Below are 7,091 nucleotides of genomic sequence, written 5' to 3' on the forward strand. Positions count from 1 at the left end.
TCATAGAAAAATATTAATTATTAGTATTATTAATTTTTGTCGGCATAAATATCCACTGTTAAAAATGTCCTTATCGAGCGTTTGATCTCGTAACCAAAATGAAAATATTTCATGTCTGAAAAAAAAAATGAAAAACTTTAGTATTGAAAATATACATGCATGCAATATTTTGAAAGATATAAAGAATCGTTTTAGTTGAGAAGTTGAATTAATCATTTTGGATTTTTTAAGGCCCATCACTTATGATCAATTGGTTATATATATATAATTCTTTTATAGTGATTTTTTATTCTTATTTTTTATTTTGTTAAGATCTAATAGTAACAATAAATAATTAATTTTAATTATTAAATCTCAAAAAATAAATAATAAAAAATAAAAAATTACTCTAAAAAATTACTCTTAAATGTAAATCTTTTAGAGACACACGCGGTTTCAGTTGATTCTTGCTATATTTGGTCTTAAAATGTAAATGACTCTAATAAAAATTTCAAAATATGAGCAAAATATTGAATGTAACTTATGAATATTGTTTAGTTTAATCATCTGAAATTTAATGACATTGGTGATTACTATGATAATATTCATTATAATTCAAGAATTAGACTTGCCAAATTCATATAGTAGAAAAAAGTTATTAAGTAAAGTAAGTTTTTAATTTTTATAAAATAAAAGGGCTACATTTATTAATAAAAGGATTAACATATAAATCTCTCATTTAAAGCAAAAAAGTACTCCCTACAATTCTTTTTATTTGTCTCTGCAGAGAAACCAAAAAATACAATAAAATTTCTTAAACTTAATAAAATAATTATGATATTTCTTTTTAAATACTTTTTCATAATAAATGCATATGTGTAACTAAATAAAAATAAGATGAAAAGTAAGAATATAATTAATAAAAAATATTTAATATTATCTTCAACTTTAAAAATAAATAAAAATTAAAAAACAACGATAAGAAAGAAAACATAAGAGTATTTTTTTAAAAAAATTATTTTAGGTCTTGTTCATTTTTCTCGAATGAAAAGCATCCTAATACTACATGTTAGAATGCCAAATTCAATAATATGTTGGGTTGACAGAAGTTTTTCTAAAAGATTACTGTATAGATTTAAACAACAAGCAGTTTTATCTCAATTATAGCTACTTAACTAGCCACTACATATTAAAAAAAATCTTCCTATATATAATCGTCTACCAAGCAGATTTGAGAAGCGGAGAAAATTGAACCCCCTTTGAATTTGTGTGTGATTTTTCTGTTCTTAATTCTAAAGGAGCTGTTCTAAATAATTTTCTGTCTTTTTTTTGTTGCTGCCTTTTCTTGTTTTATTTTCCCACTCATCAAAAACAAAACAAAATCTTTCCCATGACTATGCAGCCATAGATCATAGACAAAATTTTATTTTGTTATACCGCTCTAACCAGCTCTCTTTCTTTTCCTATGAGGAATTGGTGTTTATAAATTTAATATTCATAATATCTTTTTATGAGTATTTTATTTCATTAATATAATAACTATTAAATTAAATATATTAAACTTTTTTAAGTTATTGATTTAACTATTGATTAATGCGTTTTAGAAAATAAATAAGTCCAATAGCTCCATTGAATCCGTCTATAGTAGAAAAGTCATCTAGTGTGTTTGTATCTCCATTCTCCTACCCTCAAACCTAAGCTCATTCTTCCGTAAGAGTTACGGAAGAAGTCCGTTAGCATTCCACGTGAAGGGCAAAATTGGAAGAAAGGTGAAATGCTGGGTGCACCAGCAATACTGCTGAGTGCACCTAGCAACACCCAACTTTGATTTGGGCCGCTCCTTGACATTTCAATCCAGATAACTCATTAACAAAAACATAATAAGGGTCATGATGGATTTCGTGGGGTTGGGTTACGTAGGTCTTAAACACAATTTCTGATATTTTGCAGATCATGTATTTTGATTTTGAGTTAATATGAAGGCTTTAACACTGACGTTGAAAATAAAAAAAGGTAAAAATAAAATAAGGAGATAAAATAAATTGAGTTTGAAAAAACTTAATTTATTTAATTTTCATATTTTCTTCTCTTATAAATACTTATAAAAAAAGTTATCTAAACATAAATTTAGTTTATTTGAGCTTGTTTTGGAGTGAAACAATATCATAATACAAGAAAATGAAATATTAAAAAAATGAAGAATAAAAAAGAAAATAAAAAATCAGTAATCTTTTTCAATTATTTATATTACATTATGTATATATGCATATATAATTTTTTTAAATAATTATATTATTTTGAAAATAAGTTGATTTAACAATTTGTCAACTTTCGCTTTTAATGAGGAACAGGTTAGTTATAATAGCTTGGTGATTTGTTTATCATATTTATTTCCTAATTTAAAATAGGCAACTTCTCAATTCTCCCTTTTAAAAAGAGGCAGTTTAGCTAAGACAACTTTTTGTTAAGACAATTTAATTTGTCAATTCTCTTTTTTTAATAAATGACACTGCAGCTAAGGCAATTCGCTGAACCATTTCTTGTAAAAAAATATTTTTTATTTGTTTCCTAATTTAATTTATGGATTGATTTAGCTTTAAAAGCTTGTTAACTCTTGTTTTAAAAGGGAGACACGTTAGCATAGACAATTCGGCAGATCATTTTTCATAAAATAATGCTTTATTTATTATTATACTCATTTCTCAATCCAAATTAAAGAATCGATTCAATTAAGACAACTTGTGAACTCTTTCATCTTCTAGATGATACACCGCCATCTTTAAAATTTATTATCATGTTTAGATAATTTAATTGCTCGACCTTCTTACAATTTTCAAACTTCATGTTTGCGATTCTTTTCTAGAAAACAACGTAGCTTTGAGTTCACCATTGTACTGTATTAAGAGATACATTGGAGTAATTAAGGAAATTTCCTGTCAACTATCTAACTAAAATAAATTTTCTGTCAAAACCAATTCCGGGCCATGTCGAGTTTGAAGGATGGGTCGAGTCCTACACACTCCTAAATACCATTAAATACTTTCAAATCAATAACACACACATACGAAGTTATGAAGTTATGATCAAATAACTAAATATACCATTTTTATATGTATTGACTAACTTATTAAATAATATCACATATACTTTTTTTTTATCTGCAATAATATCATTGTTATGCAACTGAGGGGTAAACAATTGAAAGTATTTTTCACTATTGGATCATAAGCAACCATATAAATGAATTTAACATCATATTCTAACCAAAATCTTTTGATTCCTATCCGATGTAAAACTTTACCTCACACTTGTGTTCCAACAATCTTCCTCTCAATTCCAAATGATAGTTTCCCTCTCTAACAAAAGTTATTTTCAATTCACGAATATCTAATGGTGGCCTTTAAAGCTTATTCTTAACGACCTTAGCTAGTCTAACCATTGTCGTCATCTTACTCATCTGATTCAATTACCAAGTCGAACCATCAACTCTAAAACCAAATGTAATGCAATTGAGGGGGTAAATGCTGTGGAGATTTTTCACCAATGGACCTGAGCAACCATATAAGTAAACTTAACACCACACTCTAACCCAAAATCTTAAGGCTTCAAATATATGAGTCTTCTTCTAAGTTATATGGTGTTCAATCTTTCCAATCTTACCAAATATGGGACTTCATCTCACACTTGTATTCTAACAGTTGCTCTACTCTCGAGGATGCAGGTGCATTTATTAAACCTCATTAAATCTCTTTGTGTTTGTGTGTAGGCGCGTGTGATTTCTCTAATCCCTTTAAAATTCTGGTGGTTGTTGCTAGCAACAAGTATCGATGGCGCTTAACTCGGAGCCCAAATTCGAAGTGGGAAGTTCAATGAAACTAAGAATTTCGGATGGTGGCAGAGATGAGTTAAGGATTTGTTGGCACATCAAGGACTTCTGAAGGTGTTACGCGACTCAAAGCCTGAGAAGATGAAGGATTTGGATTGGGAGGGGTTGCAAGAAAAGGTTGTGGCAACCATACGCTTGTGTTTGGCAGACGAGGTCCTCTATTACGCAATGGAGTTGACGTCTCCAGAAGGGTAGTATGAAAGAAATTGGAGAGTCAATATATGTCAAAATCATTTACGAACAAACTCTATCTAAAATAGAAACTGTATGGGCTAAAGATGCAGAAGGGCTTGAATCTCCAACAAAATGTGAATGTCTTCAATCAGATTACCAGCGATCTGGCAAGACTAAGATTGCTGGAATACAAGTGTGAGGTGAAATCCTACATCAGATAAGAATGAAAAGATTAAACATTATATAAGTGAGGAGAAGACCCCATAAACCTGAGTTTTAAGATTTTGGATTAAGGTGTGATGTCAAGTTCACTTATATGATTTGCTCAGTAACCCATTAGTATAAATCTCTCCAGTATTTAGCCCCTCAATTACACAACAATCATAAATATTAGTTAACTAGTTTATAAGCCTTTTGTTTTTAAACTCCTAATATCTAGCTTATAAAATCTCAACTAACTTATGAGTTAATTTTACACTCTTAATTCTTATTTTATTTTGGATAAAAATCATTTTAAAAAAATTATTAATAATCTCATGATTTATTATAAGGAAACTAAATTTTAATGAATGTATTAGGGTATAGTGAGATTTAATTTTCACAATTATATATATATATATATATATATATATATGTAATTAGCCTATGATCTAATTATAAACATAAATACCTTCCAATTTTTCTATTTTTAAATAAAATTGGTCACGACTTTGTAAACAAATATACATGTACTAATCTAAACATGCAAATGAATTTAAATGTCATATTCAGATCAAACAGCAAAAGTTAAATAGCACAAGCATACCTCCAGCCATTGCAGATCAAACACGAAGCGGTGAAAGCATGAACTCGTAGTCAGCTTTGTTTTTCCAGACCTTTACTCACTCTAAATAGATGATGTATTTTTCTGAATAGAGAAGTAGGTTTGGTGATACAAAATTGAAAGCACCCCATCCTATTTATAGAGTCTGCCCATCACAGAGCTCAACCAATTCGTTATCAGAACGTGAGTTTGAGGATAGGGACGTGAGTTTGTTACTGAACGTTGCAGAGATAAGGATTGAACGTGGGAGGAAAATGGACCAGATTCAGAAAACAAATTCCCAAAAAAATTACAACGGGAAAAAACAAAAAACAGTTGAAACAGAACGTGGGCCATCCAAAAATTCCATCATTCTCCCACTTGGTCCTTTTAACTCAACATCAACCGTAAGAAGAAACATAATATATGAGTCATGGCGATAGGTCCTCTGATGATGAGTAATATCTTCCATGTACCACAATATATCAAATCTCTCAACACTAGCTCTTAACTTAATGAATAAACCATATGTTTATTCTTGATCTAAACCGAATGATTTTTCTCGAAATAAATAAATATGTGCACAAATCCATATGAGAAAATATCTAACTGAATAACAGTTTTATTGAAAATAACAAATGTATGTACAATGAAATTACATCATGGAACCAAGTCCCATTTGTACTACATGATCCTTAAAATTCTTTGGTGGCATGCCTTTAGTTAAAGGATCAACAATCATCAACTCAGTGCTGACGTGTTCAATGACCACTTTCTTTTCTTTAACACGTTCTCTTATGGCTAAGTACTTGATGTCAATGTGCTTACTTCGACTTTCACTTTTGTTGTTTTTAGCCATAAACACCGCAACAGAGTTGTCACAGTACAACTTTAATGTCCTAGAAATAGAGTTTACAACTCTAAGGCCAGACATGAAACTCTTCAACCATACACCATGCAAGGTAGCCTTAAAACAGGAAACAAACTCAGCCTCTATAGTGGAAGTAGCAATTAAGGTTTGCTTGACACTTCTCCAAGATACAGCTCCATCGGCTAACAAAAAAATATAACCGGATGTTGATTTTTGTGAATTAACGCAACCAGCAAAGTCTGAATCGGAGTAGTTAATCACTTCCAGACAATCAGTCTGTCTATACATGAGCATGTAATCCTTTGTCCCTGAAGATATCTCATCACTTTCTTTGCAGCTTTCCAGTGGTCAATATCTGGATTACTCTGATATCTTCCCAAAACTCCAATAGCATATGCAATGTCAGGTCTGGTGCAAATCTGAGCATAAATAAGGCTTCCAATAGCTGAAGCATATGGAGTATTCTTCATGTGTTCTCGCTCAAAATCATTTTTCGGGCACTGACTCAAAGTGAGTTTGTCACCCTTCATAATGGGAGCTATACTCGGTGAACAATCTTTCATGTTAAATCTCTCTAAAACTTTGTTAATATAAGTCTCTTGAGACAAACCCAAAATGCCTCGAGATCTTTCCCTATGGATCTTAATGCCAATGACATAAGATGTTTCTCCCATATCCTTCATATCAAAGTTCTTCGAGAGAAATTGTTTCACCTCATATAGCAAACCCTTATCATTAGTTGCAAGCAAAATGTCATCCACGTATAACACAAGAAATCAAATCTTACTCCCACTGACCTTTTGGTATATACATTGATCCATGATGTTCTCTTCAAAGCCAAATGAAGTGATGACATCATGAAACTTCAAATACCATTGGCGGGAGGCTTGTTTCAAGCCATAGATTAATTTATTAAGCTTGCAAACTAAATGCTCACCTTTAGTAGAGGAGAATACTTCAAGTTGTTTCATGTAAACCTCTTCCTCTAGATGACCATTAAGGAATGTTGTTTTCACATCCATTTTATGTAACTCAAAGTCAAAATGAGCTACTAATGCCATAATTACTTGGAAAGAATCTTTTTTAGATACAGGAGAGAAAGTCTCTGTGTAATCAATTCCTTCTCTTTGAGTGAACCCTTTGGCAAAAAGTATTGCCTTATGTCTCTCAATGTTGCCTTATGAGTCTTTCTTGGTTTTAAAAACCCATCTACATCCAATGGCTTTTACACCACTAGGCAACTGTACGAAATCCCAGACTTGGTTAAACGCCATAGAATCCATCTCATCTTTCATGGCATTATGCCACAAGTTTGATTCTTTAGAACTTATGGTCTGTGAAAACGTTGCAGGATCATTTGTAGCTTCAATGTTGTAGTT

This window comes from Glycine max, chromosome 4 (assembly GCF_000004515.6).
Source record: "Glycine max cultivar Williams 82 chromosome 4, Glycine_max_v4.0, whole genome shotgun sequence".
In the NCBI taxonomy this organism is placed as follows: domain Eukaryota; kingdom Viridiplantae; phylum Streptophyta; class Magnoliopsida; order Fabales; family Fabaceae; genus Glycine; species Glycine max.